The following is a 9,725-nucleotide window of genomic DNA, read 5'->3' as shown; positions in this document are numbered from 1 at the left end:
TATATATATGTGTATATTTGGTGTTATTTGGCAAGATTTATGTAAAAATAAAAGTTATTTTTTGTAATTTGTGTTTAAAATCACTCACACGTCACACAAGTTCAATTGAGGACTGCTGATTAACATGCAAGCTTAACTAATAGAAAGCCCGGCTCGCTAAGATTATATAATTGACAACTCGAGCAGTCAGCCAAGGGGCGGCGCTATATCCACAGCAGATAAAACAAACAACAAGCCAATCAAGAGCAGTAGAAGAAGAAAGATATTAAAGTTTTGTTTTAGTGAGTAGAAACAAAGTGTTCCAGTATCAATATATATATTCACTCCATGAGCAGGAACAGTAGATGTACTTTTATGTTGGTAGTAGGTATACTTAATATTTTTACGCTCAGTAAAATTCCCTTAATGCCCCAAACACACAAATCTGAAATGGTGTTGTGATTGCAGCACTAATTTCCCAGATCAGGGCAGAGCAGCACACAGTTTGCTGCAGACTCACCTTAGTAGTTCAATCATCTCATTAAGCCTCCACTTTAAGGGCCCAGGAGGACTCTCGCTCAGTGCCTGATTGTACACATTAGTTGTGCTGATTAAGCTTTCTCTTTGACTAATGTTCCTATCACTACTCACCACATGTCTCTCTGTGTTTTGGTTCAAAGCGCCAGGATCTCACCCCAGGCTGGCTAAGATCAGATCTCCCTACCTGGGTAACCTACCTCTGTCCAAGACGGCCTACTACTGGAACTTTTCACTCATCAGTGGAACAGAATGACCTTTCTGTTCCACTTCTCCCATCTTGCTCAGAAATAAGCAACAATTTAAAAATAATGAACAGACCTCAGTAAGTATTTAACTCAAACTCACTACCTACTTCCACCACCTCGGATACTTTCCTCAACACTGGAAGCCTCTACAAATCCAGTAAAGCAACTCTGAGATAGTTGTTCCTTCACTTATGTCAGAGTTTTAGAGCTCTTGCCAGACCACTGCTTCACCCAATGGCTTCTGCAAGATATTGAAACACAGATGTGTTGTTCTGTAAAATCTTATATTTCGTCAGAAACAGTGGTTATTGGTATCTCACTACATTTTCTCAACAGGACAATGTTTCTCAGATGATTAGGTTTGGCAACGGAGCAACCTACGCTTTACCATCACTAGTGTCATTAATTGTCCTTAAACATTGCTTTCCTGCCACACTTAAACATTGAGATTTATTCAACTAACTTCAATACCAAACCATACCATACCAACTTTATTTATAAAGCACTTTAAAACAACCACAGCTGATACAAAGTGCTGTACATTAAAACACAACATAACAATAAAAAAACACAAAAAAACACACAAAAAAATAAAAACTCTTACAGTTTAAAAACCAACCAACCAACATACAATTTAAAACTAGATCCTGCTTAGGGCTGTATAATTAAATCGATTCGGCAATATATATCGATATTTTCCGCCCTTGGAAATTATTGATTTTTCATCCGCGAGTATCGATCCGTTAAACCATAGGGGTCCATAGCCTTATAGCTCTTTTTAACGTCTAGATTGTTACGGCGTAGCAGCAAGACTCCGCCTCCCTCAGTCTCACTTTCAACTTGAGCTTAAAGTCCACATTATAAACTACACACCAGTTTTTAAATTGTGTTAATGGGCCAAGTATAACCGGAGTTATGCTAAAATTAGTAAATTATATTTTTCCGAATGTCAGAGAAATCTCAAGCGCCGCCATTCCCCGGCTTTTCCGATTATTAAGTGAGAGGGAATGAGCTTCCAAACGTACAAAACGAAACGAAACATTAGATTCCTGTGTTTTTGGAAATGTAAAATCTTCAATAAATAACAATGGGCTGTATTTTGTTGCTGAGAAACAAAGTAAAGTTGCGCAAGTAACCGTGACAGAGAAGCGGAACGGAGTAGCGGAACGGAGTAGCGGAACGGAGTAGCGGAAAGGAGTAGCGGCGTGAACGGAGCAGCTGCAAAAGCAGTGAGATCGCGAAATTAATGCAAATTTCGACTGGCAGCATTCACTTCGTAATTAGTTTTTATCTTAGCGGTTTCTGTTCTGTATATAAAGGATAACCTGAAGAATGAACATGGGTTGATAACATCCGAAGCGGGCGCGAAGCGGGCGCGCAGCGGGCGCGAAGCGGGCGCGCAGCGGCGCTGTGTTTTGAGCAGGAAGACGAAGAGGAAAAACCCCCCAGCCGGAATCCGCGGCGCAGTGAGGATTTCCATGATAACAATGGCTGATCGATCATTCTTATTAGCAACAGACAAAGAGTATCAGAGACTGAGAGAACGATGAGATCCTAGCAGTCTGAGAGGCAGCTACTCAGAGATCCAAGCAGGGGAATAGCGGTTCTACATGAATAATCATTCATGTAGAACCTGTCTGACAGCACGACGTAGGCTAAAAGATCCCGAACTGCAACAATTCATTCCCCAACCTGGAACCCATGAGAAAATAATTGACCTCTATGAGTTCGGAAAGGTTTACAAAGCCGCGTTTATTGCTTTGGTGCGCCCAGTGAGGGCCATTAAAAACAACTGAACAGGAGCAGCCAGGCTAGCAAAATTACTCCACAAAGGGCAGAAACAAAAAAGAAAAAAACAAGATCAACATCTGTAGGACTGCAGGGTTTACTTACCTCAGTTGAGGTGTTTGCAATGAAATAATTATATTTGGAAAAAATTTAATTAGTGGGAGAGTTCCAAAGTCAAAATGTAGGCCTAGTTCATGTGGGCTAAAAAAAAAAAAAAAAAGAAAAATAAGTAGACGGAAGATGTAAAAGTGTAATTTTTCGGAAGGTGTGTCCTGTTACAGCAAACGTCAAACTAACGGTGTAAAACAGGGGTGTCAAACTCCAGTCCTCGAGGGCCGGTGTCCTGCAACTTTTAGAAGTGCCTCTGCTGCACCACACCTGAATAGAATAATTAAGTAATTAGCAAGGCTCTGGAGAACTGAGGAGGTAATTAAGCCATTTGATTCAGGTGTTTTGTACCTGTGGCACATCTAAAAACTGCAGGACAGCGGCCCTTCAGGACTGGAGTTTGACACCCCTGGTGTAAAATAAAGAAGTTCAACATGACAGTCAACACACAGAACCATGAATTCTGCTCTCCATCAAAACGAGAATGTCCAGCTATCAACTTCAACAAGTCCACCTCTAAATGCTGAAAGGATTTGAAGTGAGGTTATACTGTGGCCTATTTGAGGACGACATTCAGATGTTGTAAATGTCCATTTATTGGGACATTTATTCTGAAAAATAACTTTTCAGTGACATTTAGACTTAAAGCAATACTTCAAAGAAGAGTGAGCTAAAGCTCAACATTTCAAAGCTGAATTTTCTATTTACATTAATACATTTTTTGTCTAATCTTTTGTTTAACATGTACGTCGTACAAGAAAGCAAAGAAGAAAAAAAAGTGGAAAAAATCAGAACGTATCTGTAATGGGGGAACAACTTGGAGCCAAATGCAAGTCAATCCCTCTGAAGAGACCTCCTGTGAATTTAGTAAGAAAAAAAAAAAAGAGAGAAGAATGTCTCTCAGCCTCCGTACAGGCAGATGAAAAACAAGCTACTCATTTAGCCTGCAACAGTTCTGTGGAAGCCGCAAAAACTGAAACCTGGAAGTTACAACACAGCTTCACTATGTATGGCCACCCGGCTGCTGGGTTTCTCCTTTGCCAGCTGCTATTGCCTAATTAGGCATTTCAAGAATCACCCTGCCAGAGATGTGTTTCCATGTAAGTGAATTTCCCTCAGCGCTCATTCACTTCAACGCGTTCCTCTGCCTCGACGAAGACAAAATGCTGCGTATGGTGCACACATGGGTTTTCATTCATGAATATTTGAGGTATTGAGGTGGTTGTATGATGAGAGAAACACTCTCGGAAATCTTGAAGGTGTGTTTTTTTTTTTTGCTTACCGTGTGATCGACATGTTGTTGACGAAGAAATCGAGAAATAAATGAGTCGTGAGATCCGTCGAGGCCAATCGTGTTTGTGGAAAGTTCTTTTGCTTTTTCACTGTTTAACCGTGAAAACTGCTACGACCGTCGGCTCTGGCCGCTGGAGCTTAAACACCGAGGGCGGTTTTGTTGCCTCTGATTACTTTTGAAACGAAATCAAAGAAGAGCTCCATGTGCGAACGTGGGAACCTTACAGTTTACAAAGCTGGAGAAACACACGTACACCCAGAGATTCAAACCAATGCACTGATCCAATTAGAGATTGGATCAGTGCAAGGCTTTCGGACCGTGGAGGCCCCTGTTCTCTGATAAGCAGGGGACCTGACCGACACTGGCCGTCTGTGTTCTGACCTCTGGAGAAGCCGGGTGTCCACTGACACCTGACGCAGCCAGAGCGGTAAAGTCATCTGATGCCAGAGACCAGCATCCCCTCTTTAGTTTGGGTGCAGCGGCCCGCGTACACACAGGCCAAGTGAGTCTGTCGCCCTCCACCCACCCGACCGCTCCTCATTAGGGCGAGGCGACCTGTGGCCGCGCAGAGCGACTCTTGCTGCATTCTGTATGTGCGGCGGTGGCACAATGGCCTCCCACTCGCACAAGTAGTTGGAAGATAATAATTAGGCCGGTGGCTCTACTAAAATGCCTCCCCGGGTCTGGTTCTTTCACGATTTTACACAAGCATGTAACAGTATGTGGCTTTTAGAACACTTCAGGAAAATTATACACCAAATGATAGTGGTCTTAAGTTGTGGTTTATCCCATTACATGGAGCGCATGCGAGGCGAGAGCGAGGCGTAAAATCTGCACAATATTACCAGCGGCAAATTTGGCAGGGAGGTATAGCCACTTCCTTAATGCCACCAACAGCGCAGCAGTTTTTCCCATGCCTCTTATGTCATCCGTAGCCTCAGGGACACTTTTTTTCTTCATCACATGTAACCCTTTTAGATTAACTTCTTTACTCTTTTTGTTTGGAAAATCAGTTGTGTCAATCAGACAGTTATTAGTTTTCTTGGTTTTTAGAAAAGATCTTTCTTTTTTTTCAGCCTTTTGACGGTGAAGCACATGAATCCAAGTGGGCTATAAAAGCAACTTATTGATAAGAACATTAGCGGAGGGAGCTAAAACCTAAACTTTTTAACTTTACTTGATTGAATTGTTCTTTGCTCTGAGAGAAGGTGGATAACTCAAGTCACAGAAGTGAAATAACTATTTAATTTTTCCCCCAGTCCTGTAGGATCTGTTCAGTCACCTGGGTCCTCACTGAAACTGTTGGGTAAATATTAAAAGCTTCTGATGTGCTTTTTCTGCTGTAAAATGCAACCCGGTTACATATCATGACATTCAAAACTATGGGGTCAATTGCAGTCATGTCAGTACCCTAGTTTTCTGTAGTCACAATTGTTTTTCAAGCTTTTGTATCCTGAAGCACAAAGCTTTTTTTCCCCTGCTCCTTACACTGTCTCAATACATCAACATTCTTTGTTTGTTGTCAATCCCTCAGCTGCATGACTTACCGTCTATGTCAGATTCCCGTGTAAAAGCTTTAAAAAAAAGATGACCAAATTAAAATCTAAGCCTTGCTAAGTTTAAAAGTTGTAGGTTTGTCTATAGTCGGAGTTGCATGAGATCTCACTACAGTAAAGAAAAAAAACAAACAAAAAAGTATTTCTCAGTCAGCTTAAATCTACCTTGACACAATTATCGAAATGATGAGTGTTTTAAGCACGATATATCAGAATCAGACTTCCTGTCTTGTCATCGTGCAAGAAAGCACAACAAATTTTTAAAAAAGCAACTCTCAAAGGCAGTGCTAATGAGTACATAAATAAAAAAATATCAAAAATACAGTAGAAACAAACAGAAACAACAGGGATGCTAAGAAAATGACAGATACAGACATATCACATCTGTATCTGTATATGTCATATAGATATAAATGACATTCCTGTATTGTATATAGATAAGTCAGATCAATAATATAAATCATTGTATATTTGAGAATACATTTCAGAGTGAGAAAGAAAGTACAAGCTTTTGAGTTATGCTCATTAGCTTACAAAGTTGGCTGTTGGATTATCTCCACCACTTTAAAAGTGTTGGAGGCAGCATTATGGATTTCAGGTACATGTAAGATACAGGGACTGAATGACGAACAACAGAAGGTCTGAATTATCTTTACCAATAAACAGGTCGCTTTGTAACTAGCCGCGCAAATTAGCTTGCTAACCATTAGCTGCTAACGATGCCAAAATATCGAGGCTAAAGTGCTCGCTTGCAGCTTCTTTTAATGAGCCTGGACTGCATGTCTGGTTAAAAATGTTAAATCTTAATCACACTTTACTGACCAGAGATTGTTAAAGACACAGTTAGAGGTGGACTGTCTGCTTTCCTGCTTCAGGACCTGAACCTTTTCCCATAATTGATGGAGTTGTGAATTCTGCTCTCTGGCCCAATCAGTCGAGATGAAGCGCACTTGGTCAATGATCTGGGATTGAGATGCAGAAGTGGATCTTTAAACAGGCTGTAAATGCTTTAAGACCAATGACACATGGATACAATTAATCATTTCTGCTGAGAAAAGTGATTCCTTTAATGTAAAATATCAGAATCATTCCCAGTTATCAAAGACATTGAATGCCAGTTGTTGCTGCCAATGGTGGCATCACTGGTTTTTTAGGTTAAGAGGGTAATTATGTAAGCATTTAGTGGCCCATATTGGTTTAAGAGGTTTTTTTTTTGCTTCAGTAAATAAACTCAATTTGTCTAATATTGAAATCTGTTTGACGATTTGAAACGTGTATTCTGTGACAAAAAAGCAAAAACAAAAGAAATATCTGAGGGGACAAATACTTTTATCAGAGCACAGTATGCAGGGTTTTACTTGCCAAATTAGTAAGTAGTACATTTTGGTTAAGGTTTCAAGACGTATTTTGAGACGGGTTTTTGTGCACGAAACGTGGAGACTTAAATCCAAAATGAATGGCTCACAGACACCCAGCTCTAATGTTTGTCAGCTGCCTCCTATTTGTCTCACACGCTGATCTGAAAAAAGCTTCACCGGCCGTGACCAAACGAGACTAGTTGACAGTACGAAAGTGAATGAAAACGTAATCGATAGCAGCTCCGCCACGCTGGAACAGTCGAAAAAACAAAAACAGGATCAGATGAATTACTGGGGGGGACCAAAAGTCAATGAATCAAAAACATCACAGGGGGAGAAGCTCAGCCCTACAACATGTACACAAACCGTTAATTGCTAAAAGCGTTCTGTTGCCGGGGGGGTGGGGGGGGGTTGTTAAATCACATTCGGTGCGTCTTCCTCACGCACTGTACTAGCAAGACGCGATCAATCTCTCTCCTCTCCGCACATGCTCATCTGACATCACCGAAGCCCTGACCAATTATGGTTAGAAAAAGCGGAGATGATGCTCTTTACGATGGGTGGGGAAGCCTTCTCCATTCCAAGTCTTCACTCCTTGACAAATGCTGTAATTCATAATGTGATTGGAACATTGGTGTGAGCTAAATACTGAGTATAAGCCGCATTCCCATTGGACTTAGCTGGTGGTCCGTCTCTGAATTATGACTTAGGAAATGTTTTCTGCGTGCATGTGTGAGTATGTATGAGTGTGTGTGAGTGTGTGTTTTTAGCTTTTTAAAAGGGAAGAAAGAACCACTCTAGACAAAGCTATCCTAAGAGCATCCATTATGACTCGCCTCATGTGCTGTTCATGAACACCACATGTTGCCAGTCAAAGGAGAGGAAAAACATGGTTATTTAAATCACGTTTGGCAAGTTTACAGGACTCTTTTATGCAATCCATGCCCTGCTGTCTGTTCTCGCAGAAAAACATTCATAAACACACAAATAAAAGCATGCCCGTGCATTATCATCTCCCTGTCAGCCGAGTGTTTAAGTACTGTAAGTCAACGAGTGATCTTATTTAAAAGCTCATTTGACAGGGTTGGAAATGAAAACCCTACGCAGAGGTTCTCTGTTGTTGACGTTTGAAGCTTTTTTGCATTCCTGCTAACATCCAAAACTATGTTGAAATGGTAAAAAGAAAAAAAAAAGAAGTTAATCTGTCAAATCTTTTACAAAATATCACTTGCATTGAAATTTGTTCGGGGAATATTTTTTATGATCTACAGCACCATTTGCTCCCACTTTTTCAGTAATAATTTATTTTTTTACTCTCTTTTATGAGGAGCAGGCTAACATGAAAGACCATTCCATCGCCATAAATTTGATCTTTGCACCCTACGATGCCTTACGATGCAAATCTAAGCGTGCTTTATGTACTATAAATGTTATGTAATGAAAGATCAAACATGACACAAGTTGTTTATTTTGGTGCATGGTGGGTCTGGTTGCCTTGCAGTGTCAGGTCAGATTTGCACTAAGAGAGAGAAAAAGTAAAATACGTAGTTTGTGTTTGAGTTCATTGGCATTATAGCAATTAACTCAAACTGCTTTTGAATCTAAAAAAAAATTAAAATACATACGGTGTCTGATTAGTGCCACAGGTAGGACAGATCACAACAACTATGTGTAAACATAAAAAGTGGATGGAGTCAAGGCAACGATTACAGCAATCCCAATCCCAACAACAATGACAAACAAAACCTATAGAATAATAAGTGTAAAAGGGAAAAAAAAAATCTAACATTTTCAAAAAGGTTGCAAAAAGGTTACCGTTAGGCCTGTCACAATAACAAACTTTGCTGGACAATAAATTGTCCCAAAAGTTATCGCGATAAACAATAACGTTGTTATTTTGAGGCCATTTTCAAGTAATAATAATGCAGGAACATATTCTTGCAGATCAATAAACTTTAAATTCTAATGAACATTTAACGCTGGAACTGAAAGACATTTTAAATATCCAAAATAAAAAAAATAATAAAAAAACAGAAACGGAAACAATAAAATTAATCATGAAGTCTCAGTAAACAAAACTGTCCTTCAAAATAAGGGCTGGGCGAGACCACATAACCAGACTGAAGACTTTTATCATCAAGAAAAAGAGAAAAATGATAAATTATACAAGTGAAAATGATTGTTTTCATTTGACATGAGATTAATGGATTACTGTGACAGGCCTGTCTGCCGTCTGAGTTACTTTATAATTTTTACTAAATAGTGCCTTACCTTCTTAGGCAGAAGGTTAATTGCTCTCTGAACGAGAGCCTTCAAATGGATAAATGATTATTAGTTGATTTGATCAGAAAATAGGTCGGGCTGATTTCAGTTGGAGCCTCTTCAACCATCAAGCATACTAAGGTGAGGAAATCTTCATTAGTGAAGACAAAGCATCTGCATACCCTAGCATGAGATCCAGTAAGGTTATGAATGGATCAGTACTGCAGCATTTGGGTAGCACTGGTCAAAATTTGGTAGCATTAGTGCTATCAAATATCCATATTTTTGGAAGTGTGTTTTGCATCCCTTAGTTGCAAACTTGTGAAACTTTTTAACTTGGTCAAAATATTGGAGGCAGCTTGGTATTACATTATATATATAATCAGATTTGTAGAGATCCGGATTTTCCTAAAGCCACATAACTTAATACACAACTACAGAACAGAGTGAAAGGGATATTAGGAATTATTTACTCTCAACTTGCTTAAGACAGAAAGAGACCAACCATCCTGTTTCAGAAATTTGACAGTCAATAAGCAACATGGGTTTACAGAGCCTTTAAAAAAAAAAAAAAAAATATATATATATATATATA

The 9,725-nt window shown here is 39.6% G+C and overlaps 1 long non-coding RNA gene across 1 annotated transcript in view; it reads left to right on the top strand.

The window, feature by feature from the left end:
• Positions 1-9,725, top strand: part of LOC103473362 (uncharacterized) — a 24,407-nt gene that overhangs the window by 12,157 nt on the left and 2,525 nt on the right. The window contains exon 3 of the long non-coding RNA XR_535009.1: positions 660-841. This is a non-coding gene — a long non-coding RNA (uncharacterized LOC103473362). The remainder of the gene's footprint in view (positions 1-659; positions 842-9,725) is intronic.

This window comes from Poecilia reticulata, linkage group LG12 (genome assembly GCF_000633615.1).
Source record: "Poecilia reticulata strain Guanapo linkage group LG12, Guppy_female_1.0+MT, whole genome shotgun sequence".
Classification (NCBI taxonomy): Eukaryota; Metazoa; Chordata; class Actinopteri; order Cyprinodontiformes; family Poeciliidae; genus Poecilia; species Poecilia reticulata.
This window is presented reverse-complemented; position numbering and strand designations above follow the sequence as displayed.